Source organism: Malus sylvestris, chromosome 9, assembly GCF_916048215.2.
Source record: "Malus sylvestris chromosome 9, drMalSylv7.2, whole genome shotgun sequence".
NCBI classification, from domain to species: Eukaryota; Viridiplantae; Streptophyta; class Magnoliopsida; order Rosales; family Rosaceae; genus Malus; species Malus sylvestris.
Genome location: NC_062268.1, coordinates 31,495,296 through 31,516,721, shown reverse-complemented (window position 1 = coordinate 31,516,721; position 21,426 = coordinate 31,495,296). Strand labels below are relative to the sequence as shown.

The 21,426-nt window shown below is 37.9% G+C and overlaps 1 long non-coding RNA gene across 1 annotated transcript; it reads left to right on the top strand.

Moving 5' to 3' along the window:
* The first annotated feature begins 10,460 nt into the window (after positions 1 to 10,460).
* LOC126634351 (uncharacterized) lies at positions 10,461 to 13,124 on the top strand. Its single transcript, XR_007627303.1, has 2 exons — positions 10,461 to 11,669; positions 12,673 to 13,124. It is a non-coding gene; the product is annotated as an uncharacterized LOC126634351 (long non-coding RNA).
* The last annotated feature ends 8,302 nt before the right edge of the window (positions 13,125 to 21,426 follow it).

Genomic DNA, 21,426 nt, shown 5'->3' with positions numbered 1-21,426 from the left:
TGATGATAAAGAGGATCTCAAGCCTGAAAGATTACTTAGCAACTGAGTTTGAGATGAAAGATTTTGGTGGATTTAAATATTTCTTGGGTATAGAAGTAGCTTGATCTAAGTAGGGTATATTTCTATCTCAAAGAAAATATGTTCTTGACTTGTTAGTCGAAATTGGAATGCTTGATTGTAAACCAGTTGACACCCCTATAGTCCAAAATCACCATCTTGCCGTGCACCCTGATCAAGTTCCCACTAACCGAGATCGTTATCAAAGGTTAGTTGGGAGGTTAATTTATTTATCTCATACAAGGCCTAATATTGCATATGCAATAAGTGTTATTAGTCAATTTATGCATTCCCCAAGTGATACGAATATGGGTGCGGTTGAACGCATTCTACGATACCTAAAGTTTGCCTCGGGTAGGGGCATCATGATTTCTAAGAATGGTCATTGCCCGATAGAAGGTTATACCGATGCAGATTGGGCATGGAATATTACTGATCGACGGTCCACATTGGGTTACTTTACATTTGTGGGGGGAAATTTAGTGACTTGGTGGAGTAAGAAACAGAAAGTGGTTGCTTTATCAAGTGCAAAGCTGGAATACAGAGGTATGGCAAAAGGAGTATGTGAATTATTATGGCTTTGGAGGTTACTCGAAGAACTCGGGTGTCCTTCAATGTCTGCTTCGAATTTGTTTTGTGATAATAAAGCAGCAATTGATATCTCACACAACCCAATCTAGCATGATCGCACGAAACATGTGGAAGTTGATAGACACTTCATTAAGGAGAAGTTGGATGGGAATATTATTCAATTCTCGTTCGTAAAGTCAGAGGATCAATTAGCGGACATCTTAACTAAAGCTGTTGCCAGTCAAGCGTTCTACAACTCTCTTGTCAAGTTGGGCATGACGACATTTGTGCACCAACTTGAGGGGGAGTGTTGGAGAGTTAACCTTTGTAATTAGCCTAGTTACCTATTTGGGTCCTTGTAATCAGGATGTAATTAGGATAGATATTATTTGGTGTTTCTTTCCTTGTAAATCAATCTTGTACAAAATATATTTCCCTCCTTGGTGAGAAGAATAATATCAGAAAATTAAACCGCAAAATAAGCCCTAATTAGCAATAAGTACTTTTAACATGATTTCCGTATTTTAATCTTTTAAGTTCTCTCATTCCAATAATTAAAATTATAGTTTACAACTCATGCACCTTTACGCTTGGTCCAAGCAATTCAAGCATCTTATTAATTGATGCAAGTTACTTGACAAAAGTGAATTAGTAAGAAATCAAATGCTATTGGCCGAGTAGTTGCATGCATGCACATATTAATTAGGGAGTAATGATAGAGATTAAATTTAGAGACTAAATTTTCAAACTAAATTATGTGTCACCAATAAAAATGAGCGGATCCATCAACGCTTAAATAATAAATCAATTATCAACTCACATGTCATTTAGTTTCTAAAATTTAGTCTCCAATTTTAATCTCCTTAGCATTACTCTTAATTAGAAGTATTTTCGGTGTGACTGTCAAGTCTAATAAATTACCAACAGGGATATCAAAACTTCCAACATCTTCAAGGGTACAAGTGTTTGAAGAAGTGTTTGAAGGATTAAGAGCGTGCATTCTGGATTGTAATAACCAGGTTTAATGCCCTTCTTCAAGTGAAGCTTTGATCAAAACATTTGGCTCCGTTTGAAGCCAGTAACTCTCAATAGCATATCCATTAACAAGGAAAATCGGGTTTCTGTTGGAAGTATGCCCACAAAGCCACTCATTTGATGTAATAGCTTTTGGAATACTTATTGTATTAAACCTTTATATGTTTAATGAAGGGCAAAGCTTATTGTTAATCACTATTTATTGTATCATGTGTTTAAACAATAAGGGAATCCAATGAATGTATTTGATCTAAGAGATAAGTGATTTAAGTAAGTTAGACTATCGAGACCTTTCTCTTATGTTCATTCCTAAAACGTTCCTAGCCATAAGATTGCCAATTGGGCATTGACAATCCGCTAAGGTTAGTATGTGTTATGTCGACTCAAGCGTGAGTATGACTAGTCTCAAGTCATTTAGTGTTGGACACTAAGGCAAACACATAGGTGCTCGAAAGAGTGATCGAGTACACTGAACAACGATCAAAAGAGAGTTCGAACATACATGTTATGTAAGAACTCGAGAGTTGCAATATGCAAAGTAGTCCTTTGACCTGAGGCATCATAGATGTCTAATGGTTAGGTCCTTGATCTTTGATCATGTCAAAGGCATTCCAATGGAGTGTCCACGGCATTGTTGTGGTCAAGCTACCTAGTCATGTAGGCATATGAATGCACAACAAGGAATCTCTAACCTTCCATGGTGGAAGGAGAATATTCTAAGATATGATTCGAGAGTCTTTGGCCAAAGCATATGAATATGACTTAGGAAGTTTGTTCCAAATCATATTCAATTGAATCATATAGATAAGTATCACATTGGATAGTAGACATGAAACAAACTATCACTTAAACAATGTGATTAAGAGTATTGTATTAGAGAATGACCGTATTGCATTGTAGTTGTAACTGGATAGGTTCTCCAACCACTTCTACTTAGCTTGGGTAACCATGACATGCTGCTAGGTGTCACTCATGGTTTGTGGAAGCCCTAAAGATTAGCAAACACTAATTTTAAGGGAGAATTGAAATGTGGTTTCAATTCACAATCGATCGTTAAGAGTAACAATCGCCCACTACCTCGCTAAATGGAACCTAATGGATCGTACACCGAGTAAGAATGAAAATGAAGAAATCAAATGAAATGGATATGCAATTAAATGGTTTAATTGAAAAATGGTCAAGGTTAATTAAATAGTTAATTAATTATACGAAATGTTCGTATTGGGCTTTTAAGTTGGTTTTGGGCTTCGGGGCCCAAAAGCGTTTTGGTCCACAAGGCTTATTATGTTTAAGTTGTATGACAACCAAAACAAAATGGGCAATTAGCCCAATAACAAAGGGAAGGCCGGCCATTAGGGCGAATGAAGCAAACTTGGATTAATTACAAGTTTGCCACTCACTTGTAATGAAGTATAAAAGCAACTTTATAGCTTTATTTTCATTAAGGGTTTTTCTTGGTGAAATGAGGTGAAACATTTTCTCTCATTTTCTCTAAAGAGGCCGGCCACTTAGAGAGGATTTAGCTAGCAATCTTTTCTTTTCTAAGACATCCATTTCATCTTCACACTACATCTTTGGTGTGGAGACTTAGAGACATCAAGCTTTTGGTGTTTTGGAGATTCTATCCTCAAAGGAAGATCCAAGGTGCAAAGAGGTGACTTGAAGGCCCTCCACTTGGGTGAATCCCTTGTGTAATCAAGGATGAGCTTCAAGGGTAAAGAATCTCTAAATCTTTTCTTCTCTTTAAGTTTGTTAAAGAGTTTATTGGTTCACCATATACTAGGCTTTGAAAGTCATGGGTTTTATGAATTGTTTTTGAATGCATGCCTACTTTAATGTGTTAATAGTTTGCATATGTATTCAAATGTTCTTACTTGTTCTTAGCTAGGACAAAATTTTTTCCTTCAGTTTCGTTGTCCATTTGATCTTCTAAGTTTTGTCAAATCATGTAATCTTTCGAGATCACATTAAGTATAATTGGATCGAGCTTAATCCCACGAAATGTAGGCAAAATAGCTCGCCAATCGGAATTATAACGAAGGAGATATATGCGAGCGAAGGCAAGGGTAAAATGTTCATTTGGATCAATAAACGGTTAACGGGTACCCGTTTACAACCGAGAGTAATATCCATAACTACCCATTTAAATTTTACATGTAAACGGTTATACCCATAACCATTTATTTGTTTAAACAGTTAATCATAACCTTAATCGTGAGTTTTAATTGTGCGGATAACTGCGGTTACCCATACTCGTGGGTATTTTTCCCATCCCTTATAACCCACGTTTTCCAATCGATTTTGAGAACTTTTACAAGCATGTTTTCTAAAATTGATTTAGGGCATTCCAAATATTTTTGACACCTACAAAATCTCTTTAAGGGCCTTGCTATTAGTTTTTATTATTTTTCGATGTTTTTAACTTTAAAAATCAATAAAAAAATTAGTTCCGAGACCTTATAAACTGTAGGATCACATCCAAAGGTCTTGCAATATTTTCCTTAACTTTGATGCAAAATATTTAAATTTCATTTTTTTCACAAAAACTATAAGTTATAACCTACAGTTTTCCAATCAATTTTGAGAATTTTTACAACATTCGTTATAAGTCAAACCTAGAGTGACTCTACTCGCACAACATGATTTCTAAAATTCATTTAGGACATTCCCAAGATTTTGGACACCCATAAATCTCTTTGGGGGCCTGCTATTAGTTTTCATTATTTTTTATATTTTTCAACTTTAAAAATCAATGAAAAATAGTTTCGGGACCTAATAAATGCTAGGATCACATCCAAAGGTCTTGCAACATTTTTCTGAACTCCCATGCAAAAAAATTTCCCTGAAGTCTTGCTCGGTGGGTGCAAAAAGATGCGAGCTCCATGTACCCAAAATGAGGCGGTATAGGTTCAGGCAAAACGAGGCGAACTCTGCGCATGCAAAGCGAAGTGAACCTGGATGCACATAAAATGAGGTGGGCTTCTCTCACAAAAAACGAGACAGGTTTTTGGCGAGAAAACGAGGTAGACTTAGTTCACAAAAAAATACGACATGTAAATCGAGGTGAACTTTGTGTTTGTAGAACGACGAAACCTAGGGACACCAAAATGAGGTGGGCTCGGTGCATGAAAAAAATGTGACATGCAAAAAGAGATGAGCTAGACATGCAAAAATAGATGGGCTATGCCCAACCAAAATGAGGTGAACTCGAGTGCACAAAAAATAAGGCAGGCTCTGCTCATAGAAAACTATACGGGTTTCTGTCACGTTAAAGGCAATGTCGACACATGAAAAATATGGCTCGCAAAACAAGGTGTATACCGTGTGAGCAATCGAGGCGGCTTTCAACACAAAGAAAATGAGACAGGCTTTCACGCATGCAAAACAAGGCAGGCTCGACGTAAGGAAATTGAGGACCAAAAAGAGATAGGCTTCTAGCATGCAAAACTAGGCGTGCTTCATGTAAACAAAATAAAGCGGGCGAACGCACGCAAAATGATGTGGCTTGGGCGCATCGGGTCAACCATTGTTGCCCACACGAAGCATTGGTGCTAGGGTGGAGCATATATAAGCCACTGTCAATATGGGGCAGGGTTTTGTTTTAATCTCACAGGTCAACCATTGTTGCCTGTGCAAACAATTTGTGTCATGGGTAGGACATTTATAGGGTATAGGGTTTAGTTTTAATCCCACGTGTCAACCATGGTTTGCCGTACGAACAATAGGTGTAGGGTTAAGGCATTTATATGGGGTAGATTTAGTTTAATCCCACGAGTAGACCGTAGTTACCTGCATGAAGCATTGGTGGCGAAGGTGGGCATTTATAGAGTAGTATTAACAGGGGATCCAAGGGGTGAACCATCGTTGGCCGAACAAAGCACTGTTGTCGAGGGTGGGGCATTTATAAACCATGATAGAATCCACATTAAAATCGTAAATTTTAACATAGTAACCCCGTCTAAAAAGTAAAATATTTGTCCGCCACACCTCGGCAAGAGAAAAATTCTAGTGCGAGGGCCATTGAAACGCGATGAACTCAAGGTGTTATTTTTACGGCCCGTTACTATTCACCCATTTTTATTCACACACCCCTGAACCCTAAACCTCATGAACCTTTATTGCTTCAGATGCGCCTTGGGTTTTCCCAAAGGCATGAGTTTGGGCTTGGACATAAGTTTGAAATGCGTCTCCCTGCGCCTAAACCATTAATTTTATTTGTTTTATGTTTTATTTTTTTATTTTTGTTAAATTTTCATTTTCCCATACCACAACACCAAACTATCATCTTCATGTTCTACATATGTATTTTCGGTGAAAATTTTCTTTTAAATTATGAAAACAAAATAGAAAGTAAGGATATAAATCTAAAGATACCTGAATCTAAATAAAGTAATATGAAGAAAAAAATGAGAAAATAACTTAAACAATAGAAAAGGATACGACCGGTACTTCGCTACCAATCGTTCTTAAGGGAAGTCGTTAGAATGCTTGTGACTGTACCCAAAAAAAATTGCTAGCTTCGTACCGATCGTGACATCTCATCCCGAAATTTATTGTATTTTATTCTTAGTAATAGTAAAATGATCAAAATACCCTTGAGATTCCACGTGGACCTCAATCTTCCTTTCACTTTTCCACTCTTGTTTTACTATTTTTTAATAGTACTAATTTTTACGAATACATGGCTATAGATTGAACTCAATTCGGAGTTATAACGAAGAAGTTTTGTTTGAAACAATGTAAATTCACGTGAGATAAATTCAAATTTTAAAAACTGATCTCATGCAGTGTGCATCACTGCTTGGTCTAGCTTGGAAAAAAAAAACAGTGTTAAAAGGTGCTTAATGCTGAGGGCTGGTCATGCAAGTTACATAATACCCCTTCAGGTTTGAGGTCTATTACAACCCCATACAACATATTTAAAACATTTCACTTTCATACCTCACCTACTATTTTATTTCAATATAGTACCTCCGTTACATTTTCCATCCATTGATCCGTTAAGAGCTGACGTGGCTGCCACATTTGTGCCACATGGCAAAATTTTTTTTTTTTTTTTTTTTAAACCTGAATCTTCTCAACAACAACAAAAATTGAAAAATGCAGAACCCACCCCACCTTCCCGACAACCTTTCCCACCCCTCTTCTCCCTCCTATGCCGAGCCTTGCAACTACCTCCCTCATCTCCAACCCCTTCTCTCTTCTCACCCTCGTTTCCCTCACCTGCGTCAGAACCTCAGTCGGCACGGCCTCGTCTTGGCTATTCTCTGACGCCCAGCACAGCGATAGTAGCTCTCCCGCCACATACTCCGTCACCCGGTCCGAGATCTTCATAAACGCAGAACTCACGCTAACTTCTGCCAAGTCCCACCTCCAACGCCAACTCCGACGCTGCCCATGTCTTAGCTATGCCAACTATTCCAGCTCATGCTTTGCAAGTCCAATGACTATTTTCCATTATCTGAACCGGACCACCCTTTAAACCTATCAGCGTTCGAGTTCGACCCGACCCACGAACCCCTATTGCGACAAGACTCCAATCTACTCCTAAACCTTTCAGTGCCTTGAGCAACGCGGAGCACTTGAGCCCGATGACCGAGCTTCCCTAGTTGCTTCATACGAGAATGGATGAGGGTTTACTGCAATTTGGGTTTTTACAAGCTTGAATTGCAGAGAGATAAGATTAGGGTTTTTACGAGCTTGAATCGCAGAGAGAGCAAAACTTCGAGTTGGGGAAGTTGAAATTAGGGTTTTTATAATAAATTTTCTTTAATTAATTATTTTTAAATGTATATAAAAAAATTCCACGTGGCACAAATGTGGCAGCCACATCAGCTCTTAACAGATCAATGGATGGAAAATGTAACGGAAGTACTATATTGAAATAAAATAGTAGGTGAGGTGTGGAAGTGAAATGTTTTAAAGATGTTGTATGGGGTTGTAATATACCTAAAACCTAAAGGGGTATTATGTAATTTACCCAAAAATTAATTATTTTGGGTTTTAGAAACCCACACTTGTTCCATCACACACATCACTTCATTATTTTCTTTCATTTGACCGATTCCTTCACACCTTCTCTTTTCCCCATTTTTAGCCTACTCTCTCTCTCTAATAATTCACCCAACGACACAACTCTCAACTCTCTCCCACCCCTATCCCACCCCTCTCAGACTCTCTCATTCTCTCGTAACTCTCTCCCTTTCGGTAACACGCCAAAGCAACACCATAACCACCTCCAAAAATTGTCAAAACATCACCATAACCACCTCCAAAAATTCTCAAAACATCACCATCTCATCCAAGATTCCTCCAAAAGCCACCCAAAAACTCTCAAAACACCAAGGATGCCCTACAACTCGTCCAAAATTTCGTGGCCGTGCCTAACTCGGGAAAAATATGAAATTTTCGTTTCATATCTCGAAGGAACCGATGAAAAAATCCATCTCCGGCTTGGTAAGCTTAGATTTCTTCACTTTCTGAGCTTTACTCAAGTTGTTCAAATGTTTCCTTGACATGCATGTGGCTTTTGGAAGTATCGTTTAGCTTTTTCCTTATGCACCATGTTTTCTAGCGAGTTGTAGGATTTTTCCAAGCTAAACCCATCTAAACCTTGTTGAGTTGATCGAGTTTGAAGGTGTTGAATGACTTCCCACAACCCTTAGACCATGGATTTGAGCTTGCATACTCGAAACCTACTATATCTAGAAAGTCCTGAATATGGCAATGGCTTTTAAGCCAATTTCCCGTCACCTCTAACCAAGTTTTGTTCCCCCAATGAGGTATAAAAACGTTCCTCTCATCCTAAGCTTCATTTTGATGCTCTTATGTGAAAAATGGTTGAGAAATGACTTTGTTGTGTTATTTTAGAAATTTTCGATGAAAATACCATTCTTGTGCAAACTAGGAGAAATTAAGTTTATTACTTAAATAATTGGGTAAATTACATAGTAGTCCCTCAGGTTTGAGGTCTATTATAACCCCATACAACATCTTTAAAACATTTCACCTTCATACCTCACGTACTATTTTATTTCAAAATAATACATCCGTTACATTTTCCATCCATTGATCTGTTAAGTGATAATGTGGCCGCCACATTTGTGCCACATGGCTGCCAAATGTGTGCCACGTGGCAAAAATAATAATTTTTTTATTTTTTATTTTTAAAAACCTGATTCTTTTAAATTAAAAAAAAACTCAAATTGAAACCCACCTCCACTCAACCCCCACCCCTGCAAACAAACCCAGAAACCTTTCCCTCCTCGACCCACCTCCATCTCCTCCCATCACCACCGCAGCCCTTCCCCATCACCATCGCAGCCCTCAGACCGCTCCTCCCTCTTCACTTTCCCGACCCACCTACGCACAACCCCCCACCCCTGCAAATAATAATAATAATAATTAAAAAAAAAAAGGACTGAAACCTATCCCTTCGCCGTAACCCTCATCCCATCCCACACCCATCCCAGCCCACCCCATCCCCACCTCCCCTGCAACCCCCCACCCCACCCCAATGCGAATTCGAACCCCAAGGACGTCATCCTCCCCCGCATCATCTTCGTCGCTGAAGACAACAACAAGCAGGAGCAGCAGGGTAGCGAAGAGAAATCGGCCCGATGGACAGCAAGATCGGGTGGTGACGGAGGACCTTCGTGAGGAGCAGAGGGATTGGAAAGAAAGCTCTGCGGTGGTGATGGGGAAAGGGCAGCGTGGAGGGATGGGTTTCAGGCTTTTTTTTTTTTTTTAATTTAAAAGATTCAGGTTTAAAAAAAATATTATTATTGCCATGTGGCACACATTTGGCAGCCACGTCAGCACTTAACAAATCAATGGATGGAAAATGTAACGAATGTATTATTTTGAAATAAAATAGTAAGTGAGGTATGAAAGTGAAATGTTTTAAAGATGTTGTATGTGGTTGTAATAGACCTCAAACCTGAGGGGCTACTTTGTAATTTACCCTAAATAATTAGTGTAGTTATTTCCCGTTTAGGATAGGACATTCCGAAGGTGTACAACGAGCAGAATAGTTGGACGTTTACGACATGCATGTACTTGTGAGTGTGTGTGATTTTTCCCAAAAACTGCTTTTATATATTATGATGTGACATGCCATGTTGAGCTTTGCAAATAGATTTTTTGTACACTTGATGTTTTTAATATTATTTGTGAGCATAAACTTGTGGCATGACATCCTTACATTTTATCTGCTCATCATTACATGTTTGCACTGTGTCTTTTAGTTATTTGTACTGTTCTAGGACAAGGACTAGCTTCACGTGTAGATCACATGCACTATTTACATTCACTTTGGATCCAGAGTTAAGTGCCATCATGTCCTTTTGTGTGATGTGTTGGACTCTTATGTGATGCGACTAGCGTAGCTCACGTAATGTTGTACTAGAATGCAGAACCTACACCCAGCCTATTTCATTGTCTGAATATCTTTGCAATGGACTTGTGTGCCTACATAAATTAATGAGCATTGATTTCTTGTAATAACGATTTGGGATTTATGTTGAAATACCTTGTTGTTGTACCCTACATCTTTCGACTCATTTCTGTTGCAGGGTACCGTATTACATACTAGTATTATAATATTTTCAAGAAACTTTGTACTTGTTTTACAGTCAGGGGTTACACATTTTCGAAAATGGTTTACAAAACTTTATTTTTTAGGCCCACTCACCTTTGTTTTTCGCCCCTCCAGGTTTTAGTGGCAGAGCTCATGTTGTCGACGATTTTTAATTGCAAAAGCTGACATGTAGGAGGATCCCTCCTTTCGGTATAAATGTTCTTACTCTTCTTTTATTGCATTTTATCTATGCTCTGACATCACTTGTGTGATATAAGTTCAATCCCGCTCACATGCACGCTCTAATTAGTCACTTTAAGGTTTAAATTTATTCACATTTTCCACATCACTACACTTTATGGCTTCGTCACTTTTTAGGTGTTGGCCAGCACATCGCGATTCAGGTGTCTACGTGGACATCTCAGGTCGGGGTGCATCACCGATCCTCCTTTTTCAATTTTTTTTTCTTTTCAGTTTTTTTTTTGGTTAATTTTTCTTTTATTTCTCTTACCATAACAACAAACTACCATATTCATGTTCTTCAAAATATATTTTTCGTGCAAAATCTATTATAAGTTCATATTTATACACTTGAAATCAATTATTTAAAACCTAAATTTATAGATATTTTTCTATTTTGCATCTTTAAAAAATCAATAAAAAATAACTTGGGGCCTAATGAACGGTTGGATCACATCCAAAGGTCTTTCAACATTTTCCTTAACTTTGATGGAAAATATTTCCTAAAGTCAAAATTTCAATTTTTTCCCAAAAATTGTGAGTTATAACCCACAGTTTTCCAATCGATTTTGAGAATTTTTATTAGCCAAAGTTAGAGTCATTCTATTCACACAACATGTTTTCTAAAATTAATTTAGGACATTCCCAAGATTTTGGACACATACAAATCTCTTTGGGGGACCTGCTATTAGTTTTCATTATTTTTATATTTTTCAACTTTAAAAATCAACAAAAGATAGTGTCGGGACCTAATAAACGCTATGATTGTTGAATGTAATAGAATCAGGTTGTTAATGATGAGTGTCATGTCAACATAGGTGGTTAGTATTTGGAGTGCCATGTCAGCAAGGTTGTTAAGTAAGTTTGTCAGAAGTTGGTTGTGTTAGTTAGATTAGTAGCTTGGCTACTAAGTTTCCATAGCTCTAATAACAACTGAAACTATGCAAATGTAATAGTGAAGATTCATCAATACAAAAGATTTCATTTCTTTTTAGTTTTCTCTCAATTGTTCTTTAGTTTTTCTCTCTGCCTTTTCGGGTTTTCTGCATAATAGCAAAACTGTTATCATGTTATCATTCGATGACTATTTTGATCTTTGTGGTTGTTCGTCCGTTGTGATTGTCTCTGAGTGTTGGGGATCTTTTGGTGTTTTCGAACGGGATTTTCCAATCAAGAACTCAATCTTCAGGTTTCGTTTCTGATTCGTGCATTCCATATGTTTGTTCACATGTCACAGTGAAAATTCTATGTATGATCTTATGTTTCGTAAGGCTGATTGCCAATTCATGAAAGCTTGTTGAAGGAATATAAAGGCCGAATATCATTCCTTCCCTGCTGAAAAGATTAATTCTTGATTGATTTGAGTTTTGTTCACTCAAAAAGGCCGATTAGAACAAGCAATATTTTGTTATTTGATTGAAGTGTGTTTCTTTGTTTTGAGAAGAAGATATGGCGTCTAATGTGGTCAAAATTCAGTCTTTTGGGTATGCTTATTGTGAATTTACAAGAGGATAATTTTGTCATATGGAATTACCAATTTCAGTAAGTTCTTCGAGGTATGATCTTTTTTATTTCTTTGATGGAGAGTCACAGTGTCCACCTAAGTTCCGTATTACTCCTGAAACTGAGGTGACAAAGGAAATATCCAATGCTTACAAAGAATGGGTTAAGACTGATGTGTCCTTATTGAATTTACATAACTGGTAGTGGTCAACTTACAAGTGGATTTGTGATATGTCAAATTTGTGGGAAGAAATGTCACATAGCATTGGAATGTTTTCATAGGAACAATTTTTTCATACCAAGGTGCTCCACCTCTAGCCTCAATTACTTGAATGATTGCTCATGGTTCTAATGCAACAAATGGAGTTCAGAATATTCATGACTTTGCATCAGCTAATACATAAGTGGTTGATACAGGTGCTACTCACTATATGACATCAAATCTTGATGTCTTAAACAATCTTGTTCCTTATAATGGTGATGCCAAAATAAATGTTAGTAATGGAGAAGGTTTGCCAGTTTCAAACATTGGCTCATCTATTATTAAAACTTCTCAGCATGTTATAATTTTACATAATGTTCTGCATGTTCCAAGGATAACAATGAATTTACTATCTGTCAAGAAATTGTGCAGAGATAATGGATGTTGGTTCATTTGTGATGATTTGGTTTTCTTTATACATAACAAGGTAACTCGGATGGTGTTGTACCAAGGAAAGAGTGATGATGGAGAGCTGTTCAAGATCCTGATCAATGTGTTTTCAAAGTTTTTGTTGCAAAGCTTGGGAATAATGCTGCTTTTGTTGGAAAGAAGATAAAGAGTTCAGTATGGCATAAAAAGTTGGGTCATCAATTTGAGGAAATACTAAATAGAATGTTAAATGTTGCTGAGTTTCCTGTTGCTTCATATTCTTGTCCATCGCTATGTTTTGCATGTATTCATGGCAAGATGAATAGGTTACCTTTCCATGTAAAACAAGATAGGTCAACTGTAATGTTTGAAAATATCCATTAAGATGTTTGGGGACCTTCACTTGTGAAGTCTATTGAAGCTTTTAGATATTACATAAGCTTTGTTGATGAATATTCTAGATTTGTATGGATTTTCCCAATGATGAATAAATCAGATGTCTTTCCATTATTTTGCAAATTCTATGCATTTATTGTTACATAATTTGTAAGATCCCACACCGACCAACGGAGAGTGGGTGATGTGCTTTATATATACATACTCATTTCCTTATAGCACGAGGCCTTTTGAGAGCTCACTGGCTTCGGAGTTCATCAAAACTTCAAAGTTAAGCGAGTTAGCGTGAGAGCAATCCCAGGATAGGTGACCCACTGGGAAGTTCTCGTGTGAGTTCTCAGAAACAAAACTGTGAGGCAATGGTAAGCCCAAAGCAGACAATATCGTGCTACGGCGGTGGAGCCTGGTCCGGGATGTGACACAATTCAATGCTACTATCAAGTATTTTTCAATTAGAATGTGGGGGTGAATATATGAGCAACATGTTTCATCCGTTTTTAGACAGTAAAGGAATTATACATTCTTGCCAACACCACAACATAATGGTTTAGTTGAAAGAAAGCATAGACATGTTATGGAAACAACTATTAGTTTGATGTTAGATGCCAAGTTACCAACTCAGTTCTGGTACCATAGTAGCTTTCATGCTACTTTTTCTGATAAATAGAATGCCCTGCAAGAATTTGGATATGAAAGACCCTTATCATGTGTTGTTTAAATGTAATCCTGATATTAGCTAAAGTCTTTGGAACTGCAGTATATCCTCTACTTAGACCTTTTAATGAAAACAAGCTTCAACCAAGATCAATCCAATGTGTTTTTATGGGTTTTTCTAATGGATATAAAGGAGTGTTGTGTTATAATATTCACACAAAGAAGTTCATCATTTGTAAAAGTGTAATTCATGTAAGGAAGTGTTTTCTTTTAAGAATCTCTGTGATACCAATGGTTCAAAGGATACATAGAGAAGCTCAACTTCTCCAGGGATAATGCAGTTTAATATACCAAGTGGGACATCTCAACAAACATATAACATTCAGAATGTGGTTCAAGAAGGAAGTGATGTATCAATGTCTGAAAGGGGTCAATTTTTGAATTCAAGTAAATGACGCATTCAATATGTTAGTTCCAGTATCAATCACAACATTGCAAATTTAGAAAGTAGTGATATCATTCCTCATATCAGTGGATCACAAGTGATTGAATCAAGTGATAAAAGTCTACAAGATCATTATCCAAGTCATCATTATTCTCTAGATCATGACTTTTCTCCAAATCATCACTCTGGTACAACATCCGTGTTGCTTGTCTATTCATCCAGTCAGCTTGAGGTAATTCTTCCTATCTCACTACTTGTGAACCAAATCAATGTGTTATATATTCAAATACACATTCCATGACTACCAGGTTAAAAAGTGTTGTTATTGAGAAAAAAGAACTATACTACTTTAATAGCTTCCTTTCTTAAGCTTCATTCTTTGCAAATTACTGAAGAATATCCATTTACTGGTGATATTCATTCATCTCTAAGATAGTTGATATGCAAGAACTTTTATCTTTTAGAAAAGCATCTACAATTCTACAATAGCAAGCAACAATGCAAGAAGAGTATGACTCATTAAAAGCTTAGGGAACTTTGTGTAGACATCAAAATTTCATTAAGGGGCTTCAAAACGCATCTCCTACACGTGACAAAGCACATGTATACGACGCGCCTTGAAGTGGGGGCATTTGTAGACATCGAAATTTCGGTAAATAAATGTTGACCGATAAATCAAAGTGTCAACGCTCATGTATTACATAAATTTTACACGTAGCGTGTGTCTAAACAAAAAATCGAAATAAGTTGGAAAAGTCATCAAACAGGACACGTGTCAACACCTGGCAGAAACGACTTATTTCATCTGGAATATTATATTCAAAATTAGGCATTGGAAATTTCTATAAATAGAAGGATAATTCATTCATTTGGAACAGATTGAGATTACACCTTGAAGCTCTGAAGCTCTGAAACTCCGAAGCTCTCAAGCAAATCCCGAAGGATCAAGAAAGCCCTTTTCGTTCTTCATCAAATCCTCCTTCAAGATCAAGCCCCGACGGCCCTTGAAGAAAGCGTTCTTCGTTCATCATTCTTCCAAGATCAAGCCCCGACGGCCCCTTGGATCAACAATCATCCACCTTCAAGATCAAGCCCCGTCGGAATTTTCCGTGTTCACACTTTGATTTTGGTTCCATCACCAAAAGAAAGAGCTATTGTTGGAAGCTCCAAAAATCCCAAAAATTTGTATTTTGTAGACTTTAGATAAGTATAAGTCAGTCTAATAATTATTTTTCGGTGGTTGGTCAGTAGGGACAGCAACCCAATTTTTGTGACATTTTAGGTAGTTAGATAAAACAATCTTCTGCAGGAAAGACCCTTATTTTCATATGCTACAATTGACAAATCTTAGTGTTAATAAGGAAAATCAATAGGACATTTGTGTGTTAATTTGTGGTGTGCTTTTAATCGGAGGTTCGACTTCGGCTTTCGGTTGATTGTTCTCCTTCTCCTTGTGTTGTAAACAGCAACAAGGATAAGGAAAAACAAATGGAGAAAAGATGATATGAGATACTTTTGCTTTTGAAGAAGTAACTTTCCAGAGGCTTATTTTTGAATTGGGCTGGAGGGTTTTCTGGTTTCCTCCAGAGTATAAGGCCGACTCAAGAATTTGAAGGTCAAAACAAGACCATCAAATCTAGAGTACGTTCGACCTTGATGATATGGGATACTTTTTCTGTTGACAAAGTAGTGGATGTATCGACACGTGTTCTGTTACGCTTGTCTCCACATGCTTCTGTGTATCCTTCTCACTTGCCCTATCTGTTCCTCAGGCAGATGTGGTATCTTCTCTGGAAGCATAAAATGTTGAAGATGAGTACTCAAGAGCAATGCCGGGTAAGTAATCAGGTAAGGGGTTCCAAGCAGTCAATTCCTGACTGGAAGCTTGATTCCAAGTGTTGACTGATTGCTCTCTTTCTCCTTGTCTTGCAGGTAAGAACAAGGCCAAATGAAAAGACAAGGAAAAAGCATGATATGGGATACTCTTTCTTTTAACCCTGATGATATGAGATACTCTTACTCTAGTATGGCTTGTTTGCAGAGGTATTATCGGGAGGAAAAAAAGCTGAGTATTTCGAGAGACTCTGCTGAGAGTGCCCTCTCAGATGTGAAGAAAAGTTGAGCATTTTTTATTTATTAACAGGTCTGCCTGGCTGTGGAGGATAGAGGTTGACATATAAAGGATTGTCCCTAACAACAAGTAGTAGTGATATTCTTTTACCCTTCTTGGTCATAGCAATGTAGTGGGAGCTGCAAGCTTCACGTGTTTTAACTTTGTCATAGCACTTTGAAAAAGTGGTCTGTGGTATCTGGAAAGCTGATGTTGCATGTGAAGATTGCAGACAAGCTTTATCTAAGGAAATCTGGCTCTCGAAGTTCGGAAAGCGGTGCCTTTTCGATTTTCGAACAAGTAATCCTGTCGGGGATCTGGCTCTCGAGATTCAGAGAACGGTGCCTCTTTGATTTTTGAGAAAGCAATCATGTTGGGAGTCTAACTCTTGAGATTCGGAGAGTAGTGTCTCTTCGATTTTTTAGAAAGTAATCATGTTGGGAGTCTGGCTCTCGAGATTCGGAGGGCGGTGCCTCTTCAATTTTTGAGCACGTAATCCTGCTGAGAGTCTGGCTCTCGAGATTCGGAGAGCGGTGCCTCTTCAATTTTTCAGAAATCAATCATGTTCGGAGTCTGACTCTTGAGATTCAGAGAGCAGTGTCTCTTCGATTTTTTAGAAAGTAATCTTATTGGGAGTCTGGCTCTCGAGATTCGAAAGGCGATGCCTTTTCGATTTTTGAGCAAGCAATCTTGTTGGGAGTGTTTTCTCGAATGTGAGTAAAGGTTGGGCATTTTTGCCAGTCTGCCTTGCCACGGAGCACGGAGATTGACACACATATCAAGCAGTGGTGCTATTCCTTTACCCTTGTGGGTAATAGTAGGGTAGCTGGACCTTCAAAATTTATGTGTCTGAACTTTGTCAGAGATATTTGGCAAAGTTATCTGTGGTACCCGATGAGCTGATGTTGCGTGTGGAAAGTGGTGCCTCTTCGGAATCCGGAGAGTGATGCTTCTTCGATTTTTGAACCAACGGTCATGTTGCCCTTTCTTTTATATGGGCACCAATTGTGTGCAAGAAATACATTCAAAGAGTTATTGCTTGTAGGAATTTTCCCCTTACTTCAGAGATTTATTACACCTCATTTCTCCTTCATCATTTCTGAGAATGTCTGGCCCATCCGACCGTCGTTTTGACTTGAACTTTGGTGAAGAGGCAGCCATGCCTTCTCAAGACAACATATGGCGCCCATCATTCTTATCCCTTACTGGTCCTCTTACCATTGGGGACTCTGTGATGAAGAATGATATGACCGCTGCGGTGGTGGCCAGGAACCTTCTCACTTCCAAAGATAACAGACTACTTTCCAAACGGTTTGATGAGTTGGCTATTAAGGATTCTCTGGCTCTCAGTGTTCAGTGTGCAAGCTTGCACATGACTCTGCCGACTGCTAAGACTTCTCCTGAGCAACCTTTGTGAAGGCTCCCTTTTGTTTGTTTATTTTGATTCATGTATATGTACATATTTGTAACTTATCAGAGATATCAATAAACAAGCTTTGTTTCATTTCAACGTATTATGTTAAATACACCAAGGCCTTCTTCACTAAATTCTTTGAATTTTTCCTTTTGTTGAATCTTGTATGTTGAAGCTTTGTGAGTGAAGCATATAGGTTGAGGTAGTGCTCCCATAATTTCCTGAGTGAGGAAAACTTCTCGGTTAGAGACTTGAAAAAATCCAAGTCACTGAGTGGTTGTGAGACTTTCAAGTATCAAGGTGCAGTAGCATATGGTAGGAGTCCCCCAAGTCTCTGGTCGAGAGAGTTGACGAAGGAGGTGTCTTGCTAATAGCCAAGTTTCCAAAGTAACAAAACTTCACCATTTTCCTTTCTAAGTGGTAGCCCAAAACTCATTCTTCACACTGAGTGGTCATGAGACTTCCAAGTATCAAGGTGTAGTAGCATGTGGTAGGAGTCCCCCAAGTCTCCGGTCGAGGGTGTTGACTAATGAGGTGTCTTGCTAATAGCCAAGTTTCGAAAGTAACAAAACTTCACCATTTTCCTTTCTAAGTGGTAGCCCAAAACTCCTCCTTCATATATATTTGTTATGAAAGTTGTTAGGCCCAAAGAAGAGGAGGCCTAGGCAATTTTTTTTTTTTTAATTTTCGAATTTTTGAATTTTTGAATTTTTGAATTTTTGAATTTTTGAATTTTTGAATTTTTGAATTTTTGAATTTCCGAAAATATATATATTTAAGCTTTATAGGTGAAGCTTTGTAGGTGAAGCTTTGAGGTTGAAGCTTTGTTGGGTACCATGAATTGATTTTGCTTCACACTATCTTGATCAAGATAGTGTGAAGCTTTTGAAGGTGAAGCTTTTGTGTTGAAGCTTTGTAGGTGAAGCTTTTATAGGTGAAGCTTTTTGTGGGTGAAGCTTTTGTGGTGGGTGAAGCTTTTGTTAGTGAAGCTTTTGTGGTGGGGGAAGCTTTTGTGGTAGGGGAAGCTTTTGTGGTGGGGAAAACTTTTATGGTGGGGAAAGCTTTTGTGGGTGAAGCTTTTGTTGGTGAAACTTTTGTGGTTGGTGAAGCTTTTGTAGGTGAAGCTTTTGTGGTGGGTGAAGCTTTTGTGGGTGAAACTTTTATGGTGGGTGAAGCTATTGTGGGTGAAGCTTTTGTGGTGGGTGAAGCTTTTATGGGTGAAGCTTTTGTAGGTGAAGCTTTTGAGTTGAAGCTTTGTAGGTGAAACTTTGGAGTTGAAGCTTTTGTTGGGTACCATGAATTGATTTTGCTTCACACTATCTTGATCAATATAGTTTGAAGCCTTTGAGAATTTATAGTTGTCCTCCATTGATGAAGCTTTTGTTGAATTTCCTTTTTTTTTTCTTTTTTTTTTTGGGAAACTAGAAATTTGAAAATGTGGGAGAGACAACATATACAAATTTTGCTTCCACACTGTTGAGCAAGAGTGTGTGATGCAAGCCACACCTTGTAGTAGTCGAAGGTTTGGATGAACCATATAAATTGAATTTGCTTCGAACAGTCTTGAATTTGCCGTGAAGGTTTGAGAATTGTAGTTGCCCTCCATTGATGAAGCTTTTGTTAGCACCATAAATTGGTTTTGCTTCACACTGTCTTGATCAAGAGTGTGTGAAACTTTTAAGAATTGTGGTTGCCCTCCATTGATAAAGCTCTTGTTGGCACCATAAATTGGTTTTGCTTCACACTGTCTTGATCAAGAGTGTGTGAAGCTTTTGAGAATTGTGGTTGAACTCCTTTGATGAAGCTTTTGTTGGCACCATAAATTGGTTTTGCTTCACACTGTCTTGATCAAGAGTGTGTGAAGCTTTTGAGAATTGTGGTTGCCCTCCATTGATGAAACTCTTGTTGGCACCATAAATTGGTTTTGCTTCACACTGTCTTGATCAAGAGTGTATGAAGATTTTGAGAATTGTGGTTGCCCTCCATTGATGAAGCTCTTGTTGGCACTATATATTGGTTTTGCGTCACACTGTCTTGATCAAGAGTGTGTGAAGCTTTTGAGAATTGTGGTTGAACTCCTTTGATGAAGCTCTTATTGGCACCATAAATTGGTTTTGCTTCACACTGTCTTGAGCAAGAGTGTGAAGCTTTCTACGAGTTGTAGTCTTTGCATTATTACAGTGGGGAAATGTCTGAAGCAGATGCAAGAGGGCTGAATAGCTTGATCTTCATATGCCATGCACTGAAGTTGTTATTGGCTTGCAATAAGACTTTGTTGGTGACTATAACTATTGTTGGGCATAAGTGCTCCCCTAGTTCAGTTGTCAAGCTTGAGGGTTTTTGATTATTTGTGAATGTTAGGAGTTCATATGTATAAGTTGTACCACTCGTCTTCTGGTAGGTGAAATGAATGGTGAGTTCCTTCATCACCTTTCATCACATTTCATCACCTGGTTGGTGGCACAAGGATGAGTTCCTTCTTCACCTGGTTGGTGGCATGAATGGTAAGTTGCCAAATGATATTAGAGTATGGGTTGTACATTTCATCACCTAGTTGGTGGCATGAAGGAGAGTACGGGTTGTACATTTCATCACCTGGTTGGTGGCACGAAGATGAGTTCCTGCTTCACCTGGTTGGTGGCATAAGTGGCAAGTTGCCAAATGATATTAGAGTACGGGTTGTACAGTTCATCACCTGGTTGGTGGCATGAAGGAGAATACGGGTTGTACATTTCATCACCTGGTTAGTGAGAATAAGGGCAAGGTGTCGAGGCATATTGTAGCAAGTGTCGAAGACACAAAGTATGTTGAACTCTGTCGAAGCACAGTTGGCTTATGTATGGATGTGTTGGAATGTATGATGTTTATGTATGAATGTGTTGGAATGTATGATGTTTATGTATGAATGTGTTGGGATGTATAATGTTTATGTTGATTGATATGAGTGATGCTTATGAATGTTTTGCTATGCATGAAGGGATCCATGCTTTTGATATGTGAATCATGTTGGTTGTAACACTTAGTATCACTCACTTTGCGTCAAAGTACACATGTTGACACTTTGAGTTGGAGTATAAGGGTAGGTCAGCGTCAAGGTATTAAATATCGATAATATCGGAAATATCGGTAGTCCGAAAACACGGAAATATTGATGGAAATATCGGGATAATATCGATATCGATAAAAATAATATGGAAACCACGGAAATTGTAAGAAAAACTTGGAAATTTTTATTGAAACTTTGCAGGATGTTTATTTAGTCTATTATCTATTAGTTTATCACAAAAAATTGGAAGGAAATGCATTGCATGATGGATTTAACATTATCAAGTTGATTATATAGCGAGCTGGCAAACATTGTGAGTGTAGAAAATATGTAGTAATTAATGAAAGAAGTTTAAACACACCATAATCATTTATATATAATGAATTAGTACAATATTTTACACTTTATACATTGCATGGTAAGATACATGAGTGACTTAGTACCACATAGAGTTCCTATGAGGTTCAAATTTTTCACTATCTTCATCATCTCTATGTGTAGAGTGAGTGTATTGTGAAGAGTAGTTATCAAATGATAAATCCCCAAAATAGTTTTGTATGTAATTGTTAACATGCCACCCATATGGATCCGAGATTGGTTGACCTTGTCCATAAGCAGAATCATTTGAAGATTGAGTCTCGAATTGTTTCCATGAGTCACTCGATTCCATCCCAACAGGAATGGGATATGAAGGGTAAGGAAATGGTTGGTTATGAGTATAACCATAGTCATCTTCTTGACTTGACA